This window comes from Hyla sarda, chromosome 2, assembly GCF_029499605.1.
Source record: "Hyla sarda isolate aHylSar1 chromosome 2, aHylSar1.hap1, whole genome shotgun sequence".
NCBI lineage: Eukaryota > Metazoa > Chordata > Amphibia > Anura > Hylidae > Hyla > Hyla sarda.
Window position 1 is genome coordinate 260,001,044 of NC_079190.1, and position 23,213 is coordinate 260,024,256.

Below are 23,213 nucleotides of genomic sequence, written 5' to 3' on the forward strand. Positions count from 1 at the left end.
TTTTTTATCATGTCTACCGTTTATCTGGATTCCGGTTTATGAATGGTTTGTTAGTACAATATATTCTGCCCTGTTTGTATAATTATATTATGTCTCGTTTTTGGTAGTTATTCCATTTCTGTTTCTGGCCTGTGACCGACTATGTATATTATTTGTTTTTACGCCACTGCACTTTAGCGCAGGGAGGGACCGGCTCCAAGTTGTCGATCCACCATTTAGGGTGGATGGGAGAGTTATTCTAGGGTCAGTTTAGGTCTCACTCTTCCTGTCCCCCCAGTAGGTCATGACAGTATCCCATTGATTATATTTAGCTGTAAGTAAGTGTCTCTGGTTGGCTTATTTTTTCACTGTATACATTTTTGAATGGGACTGGAAAGTGCAGCAGATTACAGAAAATTAGCAAAATGGACTTACTAGCCAACTCTGTTGGGTTCATTGAAATCATTGGGGTATGGCGAGGATCCTAGATGTGAATGCTCCCTAAATTTGGTAATAGCTAAAAATACCCACTGCAACTCTCACATTTGTTTGCCTGCTTTATCATCCCTACAGCGATAGCTTTTACTCGGTTGCTGCTTAAAAATAATCTAATGTCATTGATCCTGAGCAAAACAATGTATTGCTTTTCAGATTTTTTCAATGGTTCAAGAAATATAGCCAAAACTTGTATTATGCAAATGTAGTCTTAACTGCACTGAGGGTGGGTTTGAAGGCTATCTGCACCTAACGCTTTCCCCTGTCTGTACCACCAACTCATCCATATTCATCTTCTTTACTGACCATGTAACCTCCTCCTCTCAGCCCCCAGGGATGGTGTCAAAGGTGCAGATAGCCTCCAAACCCGCCCCCAGTGCAGGTAAGACTTAAATTGCATTATACCCCTTTTGGTAATATCTCTTGAACCGCTGAACAGATTATGTTAAACAATACATTGTTTTACTCTGGATCAACCACACGACCCTCCTGTGTATTAAGATTAGTGTGGATGATCCATCTGTCAGTTTCCGTTTAACCCCTTAAGGACCTAGGGCGTATCCTGGTACTTAAGGACCCAGGGTGTATCCATACGCCCGTGGGAATTTCGGTCCGGGGTCTGGATCGGGATGCCTACTGAAATCATTCAGCAGGCATCTTGTGCAAATGCCAAGACTGCCCCCACCACCGTGTCGGCGATCACGGCAGATCGAGGGTGAATTCACGCCAACGATCTGCCTCGATTCGAGTCATACGGGTCACGTGTGACCCAGAGATACAAGGTGATCGGGGGTGTACAATACACCCCCTATCACCCACTGTATCTATGGGGAGGTGGGAATTTCGTCACCCTTCAGGAGCGCTGCTATTGGCTGGACAATTGTTCAGCCAATAGCAGCCGGCAGGGGAGGGGTTAAGGCCATCTTCTCGCAGCTCTGCCCGCTAGCCCCCTCAGGGAACAAGATCTGCAGGGACAGAGCAGGGAAAGAATACAATACAGGGCAAGGTAAGAGTGAGTGTAAAAAAGTTTAAAAAAGTAAAACAAAAATGCATTTTAGTAAAAAAAAAAAAAATGTATATACACATCCAAAGTCGTCAAACACTTGTGGGGTGTTAAGGCTCACTGGACCCCTTGTTACGCTCCCCGAGGGGTGTAGTTTCAAAAATGGTATGCCATGCGTTTTTTGCTGTTCTGGCACCATAGGGGATTCCTAAATGCGACATGCCCCCCCCCCCCCCCCCATTTTTGCAAAATTTGCAGATGTGACTCCTTCTCTTCTGAGCATTGTAATGCGCCCGCAGAACATTTGACGTCCACACATGGGGTATTTACATACTCAAAAGAGATAGGGTTACAAATTTGGGGGGGGCGTTTTCTCCTATTAACCCTTGTAAAAATGTAAAATTTGGGGGAAAACCATCATTTTAGTGAAAAAAAAAATCATTTACACATCCAAATTTAACGAAAAGTTGTCAAACACCTGTGGGGTATTAAGGCTCACTGTTTTTTTTTTTGCTGTCCTGGAACCATAGGGGCTTCCTAAATGGGACATGCCCCCCAAAAAAACGTTTCAGCAAAATGTGCTTTCCAAAAGCCAAATGTGACTCCTCCTCTTCTGAGCATTGTAGTTCGCCCGCAGTGCACTTGACGTCCACACATGGGGTCTTTCCATACTCAGAAGAGATAGGAGAAAATGCCCCCCCCCCCCCAAAATTTGTAACCCATTACCCCTTGTAAAAATGTAAAATTTGTGGGAAACCAGCCTTTTAGTGAAAAAATTAATCATTTACACATCCAACTTTAACGAAAAGTCGTCAAACACCTGTGGGGTGTTAAGGCTCACTGTACCTCTTGTTACGTTCCTTGAGGGATGTAGTTTCCAAAATAGTATGCCATGTGGGGTTTTTGTTGCTGTTCTGGCACCATAGGGGCTTCATAAATGCGACATGCCCCCCAAAAACCATTTCAGCAAAATGTGCTTTCCAAAAGCCAAATGTGACTCCTTCTCTTCCGAGCATTGTAGTGCGCCTTGTAGTGCGCCCGCAGTGCACTTGATGTCCACACATGGGGTATTACCATACTCAGAAGAGGTGAGGTTACAAATTTTGGGGGGCATTTTATCCTATTACTCCTTCTAAAAATTGAAAATTTGGGGAAGAACATTAATTTTTGTGAAAATATTTTTTTTATTAACACATCCAACTTTAACAAAAAGTTGTCAAACACCTGTGGGGTGCTCACTGTACCCCTTGTTATGTTCCTTGAGGGGTGTAGTCTCCAAAATAGTATGCCATGTGGTTTTTGTTTTGCTGTTCTGGCACCATAGCAGCTTCCTAAATGCGACATGCCCCCCAAAAACTATTTCAGAAAAACTCACTCTCCAAAATCCCATTGAGCCCTTCTGAGCCCTCTACTGCGCCCGCTGAACACTTGACATACACATATGAGGTACTTCCTTACTCGAGAGAAATTGGGTTACACATTTTAGGAAGATTTCTCCACTTTTAACCCTTGTAAAAATTAAAAAAATGGCTTTACAAGAACATGCGAGTGTAAAAAATGAAGATTTAGAATTTTCTCCTTCAATTTGCTGCTATTCCTGTGAAACACCTAAAGGGTTAACACACTTTCTGAATGTCATTTTGAATACCTTGAGGGGTTCAGTTTTTATAATGGGGTTACTTTTGGGGAATTTCTAATATGAAGGCCCTTCAAATCCACTTAAAAACTGAACTGGTCCCTGAAAAATTTTGATTTTGAAAATGTTGTGAAAAATTGGAAAATTGCTGCTGAACTTTGAAGCCCTCCGAAAGTAAAAATATGTCAACTTTATGATGTCAACATAAAGTAGACATATTGTATACGTGAATCAATATATAATTTATTTGGAATATCCATTTTCCTTATAAGCAGAGAGCTTCAAAGAAAAAAAATGCAAAATTTTAAATTTATTCATCAAATTTTTGAATTTTTCACCAAGAAATGATGCAAGTATTGACGAAATTTTACCACTAAGATAAAGAAGAATATTGCATGAAAAAACAATCTCGGAATCAGAATGAAAAGTAAAAGCATGCCAGAGTTATCAATGCTTAAAGTGACAGTGGTCAGATGTTCAAAAAATGGCCGGGTCCGTAAGGTGAAAATGGGCTGGGTCCTTAAGGGGTTAAGCATGTTTTCTACCATGAACAATATTTCATAATAGAGAGACACTTACAATGAAAGAAGCATGATAAGTACTACAAGAGACCTGAACTCACACCTATAGGTCTCAAATGAATTCTTGACATAGAGCATGATGCACTGTATTACATAAAGGCAATCAATCAGATAAATCCCAATAGATAGATCACAATAAAGGTACATCATTGTGAGTTAATAGCAAGCCTTGTTGCCTTGCACCACTGGGGTTCTAATATCATGGGTTTTATCCAGATACTCAGATTTCCTCCCACTCTGAAGGACAGTAAATGATAACCTCTGTACAGCTCTGCAGAATACATTAGCGCTGTATAAGCAACTGAAACAATTAAGCTCTATTGTTCAATTTTGCCAAACGGTTCCCATGACACACTAAACCCATGAGGATTGCCTGATCTTCTTTTAGAATTACAGAGTAGAAGGCAGTAAATACACATCAATGCTGGACAGCAATGACTTTTATGATTATACGTGTATACATATTCATTGCAGTGAGCAAATGACCTAGAACAGAGGTATGTGTACACTAAAACAATAACATATTAATCTGTAATACCTTTCATCTGGAATATTTCCAGTCTGCCTGCAGGCTTAATTCATGCCAAGTGAGTTGAGCTCTTTTTTTTTGGGAGACATGGCAAGATAGCTTATAGGGACATAGAACAATCGATACCTGTCAGCTGAAGGCTGTTTGCAAAAAGGGCATACATGCTGCATTTTAGCATGGCTTTAAAGACTCGATCTTTAAGAAAGAAAGACATGGTTTTATAACTTTGTAAACAGCCATCAGCTATGACAGAGGTATCATTTGTTTTATCTCCTTATCAGGTATCTGCCCATGTCTGCAGCTCTGAGCATGATCTAGGGCGGACAGATTCCCTTTCATCTATATAGTGGAAGCTCTTTCCAGGCCTTTTGATTTATTTCATGATACTCATCATTGACCCAAACTGTATGCTAACCACTGCTGACATCTCTCCTAAAGTTCCACGTGTCACGATGATCAGGCAACAGTAAATGTGTAAAATGGCCAGGCAATGATGTAGCCCCAGACTTGGCCTAACAATAAGTGAATGGGTGTCAAAATGATCAAAGTCCCATGTAAAGTCTATGACATTTTGACTGATTGCGTCATGTCGGGCTAAGGCTTGGCCTACGTGAATGCCTGGTCAGGTTACACATATCATACCCCTGTACTCTTTAAAGAGTTTTCACAGCAAGGCTTTTTCCTGGGCTCCTTCTTGCTGGCTACCAGGGTATTCTGAAGTTGAGTGTACCTGTAAACTCTTTTCTATCTAGTAGTGGCCAGATTGGAAAAAGGATGTCCAGAAATTGTTTTCTTTTGCATGGTATGTTTTCAATACAAAACATCCAGCCAGGAGCTTTTTGGCCTCCTCCAATCATTACCTATTCCATGCCTTGGACTAGAATTTCAATTGATTTACTTTAGGATTTGCATGCTGCTTGAGGTTTTACCAGTTGAGTTGCGGTGGTTAATTGCTCCTTGAAAATAGACCATTTTGTCCCATTATCTGTGTTGCCCATCCCTCAGCTTCTATTTTCTCTTACACTCTCTTGGATTAGATTTGTTGACAAATTCTGGAAGGTACTATGAAAGGCCATGAACACTGTCATGAAATTGCCCTAAATAATGCCTTTTGAGATTCACAATAATTTTGAAGGATAAGCATAGCTAGAGTCTGGTTGTCAACGTCAGAATGTTCTGTCAAGATTGCTTCATGCTTCACTAAGTTATTGTAGGTGCTAAAACAGTCACTTTAAGTTGCTGTTCTTCTCACTCTTCTTTGCCAGTGGCATCACATTATGGCAAGTGGCCTATGCTTATGACATCACCCAGAGGATAATCAGCCCTCAAAGAGCTGCTTGTTGATTAAGGTTTAGATTGTGTTTTTAATAAAATGTTTTGACTTTTAATATGGATCCTGATCCCTACCTTAGTCTTCCTTTTGACTTTGCTCCTGGCTTGTGTTTCAGATTGTCTACATCAGTGATTCCCAACCGCGGTGCTGCCCGTTCGGCACTGCCCGTGGTGCCACGGGATTTTGACCCCGGCCTGCGCGCTTATGACCGACGACGCATGTGGGAAGGGAAGCCTGCTTCCCCCTCTCCCTTGCGGCGCAGTGAGCCAAAAATGGTGCCCTGGGGCGGAACGAGCTGCATCTGCGCCGGACTCCCGTGGAACTGCAAGCTGCGCAGGCCGGCTTGCTTAACCCCTTAAGGACGCAGGACGTACTCAAACGGCCCCTTTTCCGAGTCCTTAAGGACTCAGGACGTTTGAGTACGTCCTGTCAAATCCCGGCCCCCCGCCGCTAGCCGGAGGGGAGCCGGTGCCCGATGCCTGCTGAAATCATTCAGCAGGCATCGCGGCATATCGCCCAGGGGGGTCATGATGACCCCCCATGTCGGCGATGGCTGCAGATCGCTGGACAATTCAGTCCAGCGATCTGCGGCAGATTTCGGGTCAATCGGGTCTCCAGTGACCCGGTGACCTGGAATTACAGGCTGTTCGGGCCGTTTCTGACGGCCCCGAACAGCCACAGCCAGCAGGGGTGAGGTGGCACTGGTGCCACCTCACGATCGCCCTGATTCATCAGGTCACCTGCTGCGGGTGTCACTCCCGCAACCCGCTCCGCCACTCTTCTGGAGCACATGAGCGGGTGCTGGACGTGGATCCCGGGAGCTGGGGACCCCGATCCCCGGCGTCAATGTTGGGATCGGGGCCCCAGGAGCGGCAGCGGCGGGACTGACCTGTGCCCGGAGCAGCAGCAGGAGGTGAGTGACAGCCTCCTGCTGTTGCTTAGCAACAGCTCCCAGCATGCAAAAAGGGCAAGCTGGGAGCTGTAGTTATGCAACAGCAGGAGGCAGACCACCACAACTCCCAGCATTCCCTTATGGGCATGCTGGGACTTATAGTTTTGCAACAGCTGGAGGCACATTTTTTCTATGGAAAAGTGTACCTTCAGCTGTTGTATAACTACAACTCCCAGCTTGTACAATCAGCTAAAGTACATGCTGAGAGTTGTAGTGGTGCATCTGCTGGTTGCATAACTACAACTCCCAGCATGCCCGTTGGCTGTCGGTGACTGCTGAGAGTTGTAGTTTTGCAACAGCTGAAGGCACACTGGTTGTGAAACAAGTAGCAAACCAGTGTGTCTCCAGCTGTTGCATAACTACAATCCCCAGCCAAAGTAGTATGCCTCCAGCTGTTGCATAACTACAAGACCCAGCATGCCCTTCCGCTGTCCGTACATGCTAGGGGTTGTAGCTTTTGCAACAGCTGAAGGCACACTGGTTGCAAAACACTGAGTTTGTTACCAAACTCGGTGTTTCACAACCAGTGTGCCTCCAGCTGTTGCAAGACTACAACTGCCAGCATGCACTGATAGACCGTACATGCTGGGAGTTGTAGTTTTGCAACAGCTGGATGTTTCTCCCCCCCCCCAATGTGAATGTACAGGGTACACTCACATGGGCGGAGGTTTACAGTAAGTATCCGGCTGCAAGTTTGAGCTGCGGCAAATTTTCTGCCGCAGCTCAAACTGCCAGCGAGAAACTACTGTGAACCCCCACCCGTGTGACTGTACCCTAAAAACACTACACTACACTAACAAAAAATTAAATAAAAAGTAAAAAACACTACATATACACATGCCCCTACACAGCCCCCCCCCCCCGTCTAGTACGCCACAGTTTCCAAAATGGAGCCTCCAGCTGTTGCAAAACAACTACTGCCAGTATTACCAGACAGCCACTGACTGTCCAGGCATGCTGGGAGTTATACAACAGCTGGAGGCACCCTGTTTGGGAAGCACTGGCGTAGAATATCCCTATGCCCAACACTATGCAGTCCCTAATTTAGGCCTCAAATGCGCATGGCGCTCTCACTTTGGAGCCCTGTTGTATTTCAAGGAAACAGTTTAGCATCACATATGGGGTATTGCCGTACTCGGGAGAAATTGTGTTACAAATTTTGGGGGGTATTTTCTGCTTTTATCCTTTTTAAAAATGTAAAATTTTTGTGAAAAGAAGCATTTTACGTAAAATGTTTTTTTTCTTTTTTTTACATATGCAAAAGTTGTGAAACACCTGTGGGGTATTAAGGTTCACTTAACCCCTTGTTATGTTCCCTGAGGGGTCTAGTTTCCAAAATAGTATGCCATGGTTTTTTTTTTTTTTTTGCTGTTCTGGCACCATAGGGGCTTCCTAGATGTGGCATGCCCCCAGAGCAAAATTTGTTTTCAAAAAGCCAAATGTGACTCCTTCTCTTCTGAGACCTGTAGTGCACCAGCAGAGCACTTTTCACCCCCATATGGGGTGTTTTCTGAATCGGGAGAAATTGGGCTTCAAATTTTGTGGGGTATTTTCTGCTATTACCCTTTATAAAAATCTTAAACTTTTGGGAAACCAAGCATTTTAGGAATTTTTTTTTTTTTTAACATATGCAAAAGTCGTGAATCACCTGTGGGGTATTAAGGTTCACTTTACCCCTTGTTATGTTAGGGGTCTAGTTTCCAAAATGGTATGCCATGTGTTTTTTTTTTGCTGTTCTGGCACCATAGGGGCTTCCTAAAGGTGACATGCCCCCCAAAAACCATTTGTCGCTCCTTCCCTTCTGAGCCCTCTACTGCGCCCGCCGAACAATTAACATAGACATATGACGTATGTGCTTACTCGAGAAAAATTGGGTTTCAAATATAAGTAAAAATGTTCTCCTTTTTACCCCTTGCAAAAATTCTAAAATTGGGTCTACAAGAACATGCGAGTATAAAAAATGAAGACTGGGAATTTTCTCCTTCACTTTGCTGCTATTCCTGTGAAACACCTAAAGGGTTAAAACGCTGACTGGATGTCATTTTGAATACTTTGGTGGGGGTGCAGTTTTTATAATGGGGTAATTTGTGGGGTATTTCTAATATGAAGACCCTTCAAATCCACTTCAAACCTGAACTGGTCCCTGAAAAATAGTGAGTTTGGAAATTTTGTGAAAAATTGGAAAATTGCTGCTTAACTTTGAAGCCCTCTGGTGTCTTCCAAAAGTAAAAACACGTCAATTTTATGATGCAAACATAAAGTGGACATATTGTATATGTGAATTAAAAAAAAATATTTGGAATATCCATTTTCCTTACAAGCAGAGAGCTTCAAAGTTAGAAAAATGCAACATTTTCAAATTTTTCATCAAATTTTTTGGATTTTTCACCAAGAAAGGATGCAAGTTACCATAAAATTTTACCACTATGTTAAAGTAGAATATGTCACGAAAAAACAATCTCGGAATCAGAATGATAACTAAAAGCATTCCAGAGTTATTAATGTTTAAAGTGACAGTGGTCAGAATTGCAAAAAGTGGCCGAGTCCTTAAGGTGAAAAAGGGCTCAGTCCTTAAGGGGTTAAGGTACCGTACCCTTTCCACCCCTCTGTTACCTCTTCTCAACCCTATCCAAACCCCCGACCACCACTGTCACCCAGGTCCACCCTCTACCCCCCGTTACTCATGTCCACCCCCCGTCATCCATGTCCGCTTTGTCCACCTCCCTGTCCATCCCTGTCACCCATGTCCACCCCCCTCTCACACATGTCCACCCTCCTATCATCCCCGTCACCCATGTCCACCCCCCCCTCACCCATGTCCACCCTCCCTCTCACCCATGTCCACCGTCCTGTCATCCATGTCCGCCTTGTCCACTCCCCTGTCCTTTCCTGTCACTCATGTTTACCCCCGGTCTACCCCCATAGTCTTCCCTGTCACCCATGTCCACCCTCCTGTTCACCCATCTGCCCCTTTGTCACCCCAGTCCACCCCTCTCTGTCACTCCTGTCCCTCTTTTACCCCCTTGTCACCCATGTCCACCCTCCTGTCATCCATGTCCACCCCCCATCCAACCCTCTGTCACCCCTGTCCATCCCTGTCACCCATATTCACCCTCTGACCACATCCTTGTCACTCATGTCCACCCCTTATTCACCCCTTATTCACCACTCTGTCACCCCTGTCCACCCCTCTGTCACAACCTATGCCCCCACCACCCATGTTCACTATTCTACACCCATCTGTCACCCTTGTACACCTCCCTACACCCCTCTGTACACTCCTTTAAACCCCTCTGTCACCCATGTACACCCATCTATCACCCATGTACACTCCTCTACACCCCTGTCACCCATTTACACTCCTCTACACCCCTGTCACCCATGTACACTCCTCTATACCCATCTGTCACCCATGTACACTTCTCTACACCCCTCTGTCACCCATGTACACTCCTCTACACCCCTCTGTCACCCATGTACACTCCCCTACACCCCTCTGTCACCCATGCACACTCCTCTACACCCCTCTGTCACCCATGCACACTTCTCTACACCCCTCTGTCACCCATGCACACTCCTCTACACCCCTCTGTCACCCATGCACACTCCTCTACACCCATCTGTCACCCATGTACACTCCTCTACACCCATCTGTCACCCATGTACACTCCTCTACACTCATCTGTCACCAATGTACATGCCTCTACACCCATCTGTCACCCATGTACACCTTTCTACACCCCTCTGTACACCCATGTACACTTCTCTACACCCCTGTCACCCATGCACACTCCTCTACACCCCTCTGTCACCCATGTACACTCCTCTACACCCCTCTGTCACCATTGTACATTCCTCTACACCCCTCTGTCACCCATTTACACTCCTCTACACCCCTCTGTCATCCCATGTACACTCCTCTACACCCCTCTGTCATCCCATGTACACTCCTCTACACCCATCTGTCACCCATGTACACTTTTCCACACCCCTCTGTACACCCATGTCCACTCTTCTACACCCCTTTGTCACCCATGTACACTCCTCTACACCCCTCTTTCATCCATGTACACCCCTCTAAACCCCTCTGTCACCCATGTAAAAAAAAAGTGCGGAGCCTAATAGGTTTGTTTTGCAGGTTTAACGGTGAAGAATTGTGTGTAGAAGAAATCGTGATTATGGCCCGGACCAGATGGAGAAGAGAAGGCAATGATGCAAATTAGAGAAGATGTCATTTGTGAATTGCTGTATAAAGCAGCACTTTAAACTACATACCCACTGATTAGATTTAGTGCATTGCATTTTTTACATTTTTTTTTTTTTTTTTTTTTTTTGCTCGTCAACGTCGGTAGGGGTGCCTTGCGAAAAAATTTTTTCCCGAGGTGTGCCCCGACCCGAAAAAGGTTGGGAAACACTGGTCTACATGATTTATGTTGTTTTGGCCCTGATCCTAACCTTTGGTTCTGTTACTCCCAATGATTCCATACTGTTCTATTCCTAACTGCTCTATTGGTGATGACCCTTGTTTTTTGTTTTTAACAATGGTACAACTGCATTAGTGTTATAGTCACTAATCTGTAACCTTAACAATTCCAGTGTCTCCATCCTGCAGCAAAGTCCTACCTCCTTGGAGCTTAAAACTAGCCATACATATAGAATTTTATTTGGGTGGGCACAATGTGGCTATACTGCAATGGGTGGGCAGAGAGGAGGAACATAGCCACTGCAACATAGCCATAGAACCTATGTTACCTCTGACATATTGTCTCTGGCTGCACAGAATGAAAAAAAACTGTTAAAAAAGGTCAGAAACAACAGTTTAAAAAAATTCTTGCAATAAAGCATTTACGGATGTGGGTCCCATGCATGAAAGGGGACAAATAGGCACACACAGGTAATAGAAGCTTATTACACAGTAAAATAACTTGCTGTCATGAGTTGAAAGCCTGGAAAAACAACTTAAAATCTCTTTACCAGTGTTTTATAGGAGTATAAGAAAAAGGAGCAAGGTCAAGTCACAAGAGCAGATCTGGTACACGGCAAGGCAATTCAAAGTGAGACTTTCTCTAGGGCACAAGGCAACAATGATCCGGCAGAGAACTGAAGAGGGTGGAGGAATTTAAAAACAAGCCACAGGTGATTACATTAATGAGCGTACTGGCCCTTTAAATCTTAAAGCTCCGGTGCGCACACGCCCTAAGAGACGGGGACACATGCGCCGGAGCAGAGAGGTGGAGGCAGAGGCAGGAGAAACACCCGGAGAGTGATGGACTGGGGCTTGCATGCGGCCGCGTCCCACGATGCGAGTCCCAGCCCCGTCTGCAGCAGAAGGTAAGGGGACCATGCGTTCACAGCCAGCGTGCGAGGCCGGAGCGCATAGTGTAACCGCGGCTGATTTATATACAGCAAGGGAGAATTATAAAACTTATTTTTTCAACTTTGCCAGCTAGAACATGAAGATATGGTAGGGAGCATAATCTGTAAAATGGGTTGACGAAGGTTAAAATTGCTGACAGTTTCCCTTTAACACTCTGACATCGAGCAGACCACAGAAGAAGATCGCCAATGCATATGCATAGCACTGAACAGTATTAGCAATCTATGATTATTATAAATAAAAAGTCTAAAAAAAAGAAAAAGTAAAAAAAAGTTTTGAATTTTTTTTTTCAAAAAGACCCTTCCCTCCCCCAGTAAAAATTTAAATGGCCCCATTTTCCCCAATTTACCTCAAAAAGCCTAAAAAAAGTAATAAACATATTTGATATTGTTGCGTGCGTAAATGTCAGCCGTGCATGTACATGACTTTGCGTTAAGGAGTTAAGGTTAGAGAACAGGGAATTCCTTAGACTCCACACCTCAGTCTAGTCAATGTCAAACGGATTACAGCTTAGAAAATCCATACATTGGGTACGTGACCTTAACGCCTGACTTTTAATTTTGTAGCACTTACAGCTTAGATATAAAATAACAAAGTATCACAGCATAAAAAATGTACTAGACCTTCAGGGATGGGAAGAGTGGCTGTCAGATAACTTCAAAAACAAGATAAATACAAGAGAATGAGGAAGATGTCTAGTGACAGATAATCGCATTAGAATAGTCTCCTTATTTTCAGGAGGTGTTTGGTTACACATGGATGAAACAGATGCATGATTTACTGCTACTACACTGCACCCATAGCGCTCCCTATTTTCATGAGGGCTGCTTGTAAATAAATGGTTTAAGCAGCTAGGAAAAAGCTGAAGGTCATAAGGGCTGAACTCACATGCTTAAAATACAAGCTTTAAATTCAGAAAATATAAATATTTATAATAACAGTTATTTCCCATGTCTTAGGGTGCATGCACACCACGTTTTTGCTATCCATTTCCCGTATACGGTTTTCCTTCAAAAACCGTACTAAAACGTATTGAAAACTGGATGTATTGACTTAACATTGCAAACCGTATTGCAAACGCATCATACGGTTATGTCCGTTTGGCGACTTTTACGGTTGGGCCCTGTTTTTCAGCCGTGTTCGCAACCGGAGTATACAGTGTTTTTAGGTCCGGTTGACCAACCGTATCCTAACCGGATACGTTTTTATTAACATGGAAGTCAATGAGAACCGGACTAAACCGTATGAGTGTACGGTTGCATCCGTTTTAATCCCTCCGTTTTTATTATTGCACATGCGCAATGCAAGCCGAAAACACCACCCACCTTCTAGAATGTTCTTTCTGGAAAAACTTTATTTAAAAACAAGGCGAACATTGACAGACGTATACGTTTTTTTTAGGGTGAAAACGGATACAACCGGATTAAGCCGTACATCACGATTCAAACGTATACGGTTTCAAACCGGATACAGGTTGATCTATGTGCACACGGTTTAATACGGTTGAGTACGGTTTTTGCCTATCCATTTTTTTTTTTTACAAAAAACCTGATACGGGAATTGGATAGCAAAAACGTGGTGTGCATGCACCCTTATACAGCACTAATATTTTCTGCATTGCTGGAGATTTCACCATGTGCATCAATCCCAATCCCCAGTGGGAATCACAGTCTAAATTTCCTTTCTGAGGCAAAGACAGACTAGGGCCAATTTCAGCACCTTGAAGAAATCCACCCAGAGAGAATATACAAATTTGAGGTTTTGCCCTTGGTTGATTATAACCCAAGACCACAGTGCTGTAATACAACAAACTACCAGGCTGGACTCAGACTAAAAAGCAGCCCTAGTAAACACACCAACTCACATAATTTTCTGTACTAGGTTACACTGCTTACTACTTCCAAATATATGTAAACCACACCACCAAAATGAAAGGAAAAAGTGGAACATGGAAGGACTTCATTACTAGTGATGAGCGGCAGGGGCCATATTCGAATTTGTGATAGTTTGTGAATATATGGACGAATATTAGTCCTATGTTTGCGAAACTTGCATATTTGCTATGTTCGTTCCCTTTTTTTTCCATGCAAAAATTTGTAATGAAATTTGCATAGTGGGCATGTGAGGGAGGGATCGCTGCCCAATATCCCCCCCCAACCCCCCCCCCCCCCCCACAATACCATGCTCTGGATATAACAGAACCCGAGGATGAGGGATGAGGACAGAGATCATATTGGTGTAAAAGTAGAAAATTATGGGCACAAAGTTAATTTACACCCTAAATAAACTAAAAGACCCTCATACACCACCCCCATGGGCCCCCTCTCACATATACTCCTACTCATGCCCCCCTTCTAATATAGACTATTGCTTGCTGTCCCTTTCTCAATATCCTGTGCAGCCCCACAGCTTGTCCCAATGCCCCCTTGGATTTGATGACATCTTTATAGGTCCTTAAACTTCTAGCTGCTGTTGGACTCTGTAGTTTTTGCCACAATCTGCACAAAATTGCAGCAAAAACTGCAAGATTTTATGTAAATCACTACAAAATACAACTACAGTCCAGGCTCCACTGGTAGGGAGGAGGACACCGGAACATTTGGCATTTGCCAGAATTTCCAGATGGGTAGTCAATGTATTTTGTATACAGAGTTTGTCCCATAATTACTGAAATATTGTACTTTGTTATCCATTTTGTTATAAACATATTCCATTACTTTACTGATTTACCTTTATGTCTACTACTATATGAATTCAATCTGTTTTATTATTTTCTCATATTTATGATGTAGGCTTGTCTTTTTACTGCCTACCTATGAACCACACCAAAGTTATTCTTATTTTTATAATTGCTCACAGAAACTGGCTTGTTTTCAACATTGTTCTTCCCATATTACTGTAGTGACTTACAGGTCAGAGCTTGATAACTAATGTGACTGTTCCAGTCAAGTACTGGAGCTTAGGATTCTCTATGCTGTAATCCATTTAGTGCTGGCGAGAATGGGGTGTGGAGTCTAAGGGATCCCCTGTCTGAACCCTTAAAGGGGTTTACTACAAAGACAAAAATAGGTCTAAACTGATGCATTATGTAAAATGATAAATATTTCCAACATAGAAGCATTTGTGAAAACGTACTTGTCAGGCCCAAGGCTTGATTATGGAAGCATACATGTGTTTTATAATTACATCTATGTATAAACTAAGACCTGGGGGGGTGAGGGGTCATTCAGACGATGTATCCTGTGTTTTTGTGTATTGCTTTTATTGGGGGTCTGGCTGTGTGTTTACATCTCCTTTGAAGTCCTGCACTCTGGTCCCATCATATAATCAACCAGATAAGAGGGCCAGGAACAGAGATGCCCCCCTGGTGGGATCAGAGGGGAGGGGGGAATAGAGTCTCCCTCCAAAAAAGGCATATATAATATTTAACAATGCTAGACTCAGGGGTGTTCAATGCTGGGCAACAAGCTGACAAGACCATCCTAAGAACAGCTGAAACTCACTCTCTTGGAACTGCTATACCATCATGCTGTAAGAACTTCATCTTTTGTTTTCTGAACTTGCCTTGATAAACTCTTTCATATTTTTGTAACTGTATGTAATTTGTTTATTTTTATATAGTCAGCACTGTGATACCTTTTATCAGATTAAATGTTTAATTAATCAGCTCTGGTCTTTGATCTCTAAATATATGAGCTCACCTTTCTGAAGGCAGCTCGGGTGGAAACACGTTTATCTAAGGGTTAATTTGGTGACTTGCTGGGACTAGTAGTGGATACCCATCACACTCTCTCTAGCGTCTTGGCTGGATCGATAGGGTGCGATCGTGACAACTGGTGGCAGCGTCTGGTTATATTTAGAGATTTTTAGTGCTTGCTGGATTTTACCTGTAAGGAAATCTTAGCACTAAAAAGAAATTGCATACATATTCTTGTGTGTAAATTCCAAAGACAGAGCTCAGTGCTAGTTTAAAAGACATACAAAAAGAGTGCAAGACAGTTCTGTCCTCCCCATCTCCTGTTTTACCTCCTCTGTCTCATCTCAGAAATATGGAGGCATATCGCAAACAGTCCAAGCCTGCACTGGAGCTAATGTGCCAAGAAAAGAACATCCCTACTGCAGGAAAGAACAAGGAACAACTTATTGCTGATCTTGTGGAGTATGATGCCCGTGCAGAAGAGCTGAGTGACATGAGCCAAAGTCCTACAGCTGGAACTGCCATCCAAGGACTGATATCTCCTGGGGAACACAGCAACATTACTCCCTATCAGGACAGTACTCCACATGAGGCCTTGGACTCTTATATGTGGACTGCCTTACAACACCTTGGGGATGTGGATGCTAATATGAAACTCCAACTGCTTCTCCAGTACCAAACTGCAGAGAGAGAGGCACAGATACGAACTGCAGAGAGAGAGGCGGCAGAAAGAGAGGCCCAGCGGAGGCACGAATTGGAGGTTCTGAGGCTGAGAGAGCATGCTTTATCTGCATGCAGTGATGTGCAGGATCAAGGAGACCACAAACCCCGCTTGGAATATTTCCCCATGTTGGAGAAAGATGGTGATCTGGATGTATTCCTGAGGGGATTTGAAAAGGTTTGCCTGCAGTTCCATCTACCTAAGGAACAGTGGGGACGATATCTAACCCCACGGTTGCGAGGGAAATCTCTGGATGTGTTTGCTTCGCTTCCCTCTGAGAGTGACCAGGACTATGAGGCAATACAATCTGCCCTGCTAAAAAGTTTTAATCTGACTCCAGAGGCTTATCGGAAAAAGTTTCGGACTTTGCAACAAAGCGCCACAGAAAGCTGCGCTCAACATGCAGGTCAGCTAAGGACTGCATTCAGGCAATGGACTGGGGGCCTACAAGTCACTACCTATGAGGCCCTGGAGGACTTGATGGTCCTGGATCAGTTTCTCCAAACACGGAGCTTTGAAGCCAGAGAGTGGATTTTGGACCGCATGCCCAAGACAGCCATGGAAGCAGCAGAACTAGGAGGTGACTTTGACAACAACCGGGCGCCAGCAGCAAAGCGTGGATCTGCACAAGCTGGAGCAAGTACCTGGAGGGGAGCCACACAACCACAAAGCACCACCAGGTCAGCTGGGAAATTCTTGCCATCATTCCCAAAAGCAACAGGAGCCACATTGGGTCAGGGGGACACCCGCAACAATATTGGGCACCTGAGTGGCACTTGCCCCAACAAAAAGAATTCACCACCAGTAGCTGGAGGACACACAGCCGTTCTTCTGGTGTCCGGAGCTGTGGAGAAAAGCGCGGATAATCTGCAGAGTGTAACTGTGGGTGACCAGGTGACAGTGGGTTTGCAAGATTCTGGAGCCTCCTTTACCTTGGTGCGGCCTGAAGTGGTGGATACAGAGGACATAATCTCTGGAAGAACCATGGCCTTAAAAGGAATTGGAGGTGTGCAGCCTGCTGTGCCCATGGCCCGTGTGTACCTGGATTGGGGTACAGGCAAAGGTTTGCGGGAGGTGGGGGTCTCTGAGGACATCCCTGTTAATGTTCTGCTGGGGAATGATTTGGGTCGGATGCTCTGTCATTATGCTCCAGAGGACACTACCTGCACACCGGATGTGCTAGGAGAGAGCCCTGTTCATTCTGAGGTACTGTGCGAGACTTTAGGAGACACTGTGAACTGTGGTAACTGGGAGGGAGTGCAGGGGCTTGATAATTGTTTACCTGTGACTGAACCAGTAATGTTTTCCAAAAGTGGAATGGGGTGTATTGTAAAATGGGGTGACAATGCATTGCCAATGCCAAAACCTAGTGGAGATGGGCTAGGGGGAGGGGTTGGTGTACCCCTGGTGACATGTAAGGATGAGGGACCAGCAGTGAGTGATATGTTCCAATCCTGTGAGCCTAAGGAGGAGGAGGGAAGAAGTGATAGCCCTGTGTATGATGCCTGTATTGTTATGTCTGGAACTGAGGGGGAGGAAGGTAAATCCCAGGGAGGCATACCAATGGTGGCAGTGGTAACGCATCATCAGCATGCCAGGGCTGCAGCTTTAAAAGGAAGGGAGGATGGTGATGCAAGGGGCAAGCTGTGTGACTTGCAAGCCCCAGCAGAGGAAGGTGGAGATGCTAGCTCGCCTGGGAGAAATGTGCTCCCTGATGCCACAAGATGGCGGAAGGGAAATGAGCATTTCTGGGAAGCTCTGCGCAGTGACCCTTCTCTTGAAGGGCTGAGACAACGTGCTGAGCATACAGATGTTGACACAGAGGGGCATCGGGTATATTGCGAAAATTATATCTTGTACTGAGAGTCCCTTTCCAAAGGCATGCTAGGGGCCCAGGAGGGAGAAAGGCAGTTAGTGGTTTCTAGGCAGTACAGGAAAGAGCTACTGAGGTTAGCCCATGAGACCCCCCTGGCAGGAGATTTGGGAGTGGCCAAGACAAAGTCCAGGTTGGCACACAATTTCTATTGGCCAGGTATGGGTACTGCTGTTGCAAATTACTGTAGATCCTGTCATGTCTGCCAAAGGGTGGGTAAGTCTGGGGATGTAACTCGTGTTCCCCTAGTGCCCCTACCAGTCATATCTGTACCTTTTGAACGAGTGGCAGTGGATATTGTGGGGCCTCTGGCTATATCCAGCAGCACAGGGAAACAATTTATTCTTACTGCTGTAGATTATGCAACCAGGTACCCTGAGGCTGTTGCCTTATCCTCTGTTCGGGCAGATAAGGTGGCAGATGCTCTGATCAGTATTTTCTGCAGGGTGGGGTTCCCCAGAGAAATGCTCACTGATCAGGGCACACAGTTCATGTCCAATCTCATGCACAGTCTCTGTAAGAAGGTGAATGTACAGCACTTGGTAGCAAGCCCATACCACCCCCAAACAAATGATCTTTGTGAGAGGTTCAATGGGAGCTTGAAACAAATGCAGAAAACCTTTGTAGAATCAGAGGGCAGAGACTGGGGAAAGTATTTACCCCATCTGTTATTCGCTTACAGGGAGGTACCCCAAGAGTCTACAGGTTTCTCGCCCTTTGAATTATTAAATGGTCACAAAGTGCGGGGACCCTGAGATTTAGTTAGGGAAGAATGGGAAGGGGGGCTACATGCCCCTGAGACTTCTGTGGTGGAGTATGTTCCGAGATTCAGGGACAGGATGCAGGCATTGACTGGGCTGGTACATGACAACCTCACAGCAGCACAGTCCAGGCAGAAGTACTGGTATGATCACAATGCAAGGGACTGGGTCTATGAAGTGGGGTAGAAGGTAATGGTTCTGAACCCCATCAGGCAGAATAAGTTGCAGGCCGCCTGGGAGGATCCCTTCCCCATTCTGCAGCGCCTAGAACCCACCACATATGTAGTTGCTCTTGATGAGAAAGGTCAGAGGCAGAGACAGTACCCCATTAATATGCTAAAGGCATACTATGACCCTGAGGAGGTGGTACTCAGTGTATGTAGTGCACCAGAGGAAGGGCTGGGTAGTGATCCCCTACTGGACCTAGTGGAGGAAGCTAAGAGCCAGGGATCCCTTCAGGATGTGGAGATCAATCCACAGCTCTCAGATGAAAGGAGGAGGCAGCTTAATCAGGTACTAGGCCCCTTCAGTGCCATCTTTGCCTGAACAAGGAATGAGAGTCAGGACAACAATGGACCACAATCAACATACAATGCATGGCACGGTGATTCCCATAGGCTGACATCATACTTGGCAGGCAGCTGCCTGAGCAACCTGATGCCACCATGCAGTCTGTGCTGAAGACAGGGGCGTACCTAGAGCATTTGTCACCCGGAGTGGACTCTTTTTTGGAACCCCCTCCCTCCCCCCTTTAATTACACCCCCTACTTCAGCGCATTCTGATACTCTATGTGAAAAACAATTATTATTATAGTTCTGCCAGACACTGCTCTCTCTGAATATAATACTGCCACACACTGTGCTCTCTGAATATAACACTACCATACACGGTCCCCTTTTAACATAATACTACCACACACTGTACCCTATGAATATAATACTATCATACATTGTACCCTCTGGATATATTACCACACACTGTACCCTCTGAATATAATACCACACACTGCACCCTCTGAATATAATAATACCACCCACTGTACCCTCTGAATATAATACCACACACTGCACCCTCTGAATATAATACTACCCCACACTGTACCCTCTGAATATAATAATACAACACACTGTACCCTCTGAATATAATACCACCCACTGTACCCTCTGAATATAATACCACACACTGCACCCTCTAAATATAATACTACCCCACACTGTACCCTCTGAATATAATAATACAACACCCTGTACCCTCTGAATATAATATTACCACATCCTGTACCCTATGAATATAATACCACACACTGCACCCTCTGAATATAATACTACCACACACTGTACCCTCTGAATATAATACCACACACTGTACCCTCTGAATATAATACTACCCCACACTGTACCCTCTGAATATAATAATACAACACCCTGTACCCTCTGAATATAATATTACCACATCCTGTACCCTATGAATATAATACCACACACTGTACCCTCTGAATATAATACCACACACTGTACCCTCTGAATATAATACCACACACTGTACCCTCTGAACATAATACCACACACTGTACCCTCTGAACATAATACCACACCCTGCACCGTCTGAATATACTACCACACACTGTACCCTCTGAATATACTACCACACACTGTACCCTCTGAATATAATACTACCACACACTGTACCCTCTGAATATAATATTACCACACCATGTACCCTATGAATATAATACCACACACTGCACCCTCTGAATATAATACTACCACACACTGTACCCTCTGAATATAATACCACACACTGTACCCTCTGAATATAATACTACCCCACACTGTACCCTCTGAATATAATAATACAACACCCTGTACCCTCTGAATATAATATTACCACATCCTGTACCCTATGAATATAATACCACACACTGTACCCTCTGAATATAATACCACACACTGTACCCTCTGAATATAATACCACACACTGTACCCTCTGAACATAATACCACACACTGTACCCTCTGAACATAATACCACACACTGCACCGTCTGAATATACTACCACACACTGTACCCTCTGAATATACTACCACACACTGTACCCTCTGAATATAATACTACCACACACTGTACCCTCTGAATATAATATTACCACACCATGTACCCTATGAATATAATACCACACACTGCACCCTCTGAATATAATACTACCACACACTGTACCCTCTGAATATAATACTACCCCACACTGTACCCTCTGAATATAATAATACCCCACACTGTACCCTCTGAATATAATAATACCACCCACTGTACCCTCTGAATATAATACCACACACTGCACCCTCTGAATATAATAATACCACACACTGTACCCTCTGAATATAATACCACACACTGTACCCTCTGAATATAATAATACCACACACTGTATCCTCTGAACATACCACACACTGTACCCTCTGAATATACTACCACACACTGTACCCTCTGAACATAATACCACACACTGCACCCTCTGAATATACTACCACACACTATACCCTCTGAATATAATACCACACACTGTACCCTCTGAATATAATACCACACACTGTACCCTCTGAATATAATACTACCACACACTGTACCCTATGAATATAATACTACCACACACTGTACCCTATGAATATAATACCACACACTGTACCCTCTGAATATAATAATACCACACACTGTACCCTCTGAACATAATACCACACACTGTACCCTCTGAACATAATACCACACACTGCACCCTCTGAATATACTACCACACACTATACCCTCTGAATATAATACCACACACTGTACCCTCTGAACATAATACTACCACACACTGTACCCTATGAATATAATAATACCACACACTGTACCCTCTGAATATAATACCACGCACTGTACCCTCTGAATATAATACCACACACTGTACCCTCTGAATATAATATTATCACACCCTGTACCCTATGAATATAATAATACCACACACTGTACCCGATAAATATAATAATACCACACACTGTACCCTATAAATATAATACTACCAATCACTGTACCCTATGACCCCCCCCCCCTTGGTACGCCACTGGCTGGAAATATACTGGCTGATCTGGCAGGGATGCAATAGAAAATGGCAGCCAGAGAGGCAGCAGATAAAGAGACATTTAGTTGCCTAACAACTGGACATGACTGTCAGCGGTAATGCTTGTGAGAATGTGGTGCTGGAACTGGGCAGGGTGTGTAACAGTAACCTCTGATAAAGTATTGTGTTTTAAAAGGTATTATTATTATAAGACCTTTGTGGGTGAACATTATATGAAAGCCTGACAACAGTGCCTAAATGTCCAGAAGTAATAAAAGATAAACAATACATGGCTCCTCTAGAACAGTAGAACAAAGTTAAAGGGGTATTCCAGGAATTTTTTTTATGACTATGCTACAGGGGCTATAAAGTTAGTGTAGTTCATAATATAGTGTCTGTACCTGTGTGTGACGGTTTTCTCACAATATTCCCTTATGTGATTTTCACCCCAATATTTATTTTTACCAGCATACAACTGGTACAACAGTTTTCCCAACTTGCAATGCGCCAAGACCTGACTCACTAGTCAGCTGATGACAGGGAGCCTGTATACCTCAATGGGTGGAGGGATCGCTTGGTTAGAGAGATCAATCTGTAACAGCTGTAGGCCCCCTGATTGAAAACCACACTGATTTGAATGGATGCAGCTAATTTATGTTTCAATGGGTGGGGTGGCTGATGTGTAGGAGGGAGGAAAATGGAATTGTGGGATTTGCAGTCAAAGAAAAGTCAAACAGGAAATACTAGTTCACAAATAGCTGGCCACAGTGTTATGGTAATCTCACAACATAGCCATTTAGCCCCAAGACAAACGCATATCCTTCCTAAGCATGTCCATTACTGTCTGCCAGGTACATACTAAAATCACTTTATGGTGGATAACCCCTTTAAAAGGTCATATGTCCATAACTGATAGAGAAAATCAGTAATGAGATTCTTTTACTATGTATTGTTCCTATCCCTTTTTACTAACTCCTTAAAGGGGTACTCCAACGGAACTATTTTTTTTTCTTTGTTTTAAATCAACTGGTGCCAGAGAGTTAAACAGATTTTTTAATTACTTCTATTTAAAAATCTTAATCAATCCAGTACTTCTCAGCTGCGGTATGCTCCACAGGAAGTTCTTTTCGAATTTATTTTCTGTATGACCACAGTGCCTTCTGCTGACACCTCTGTCCACAT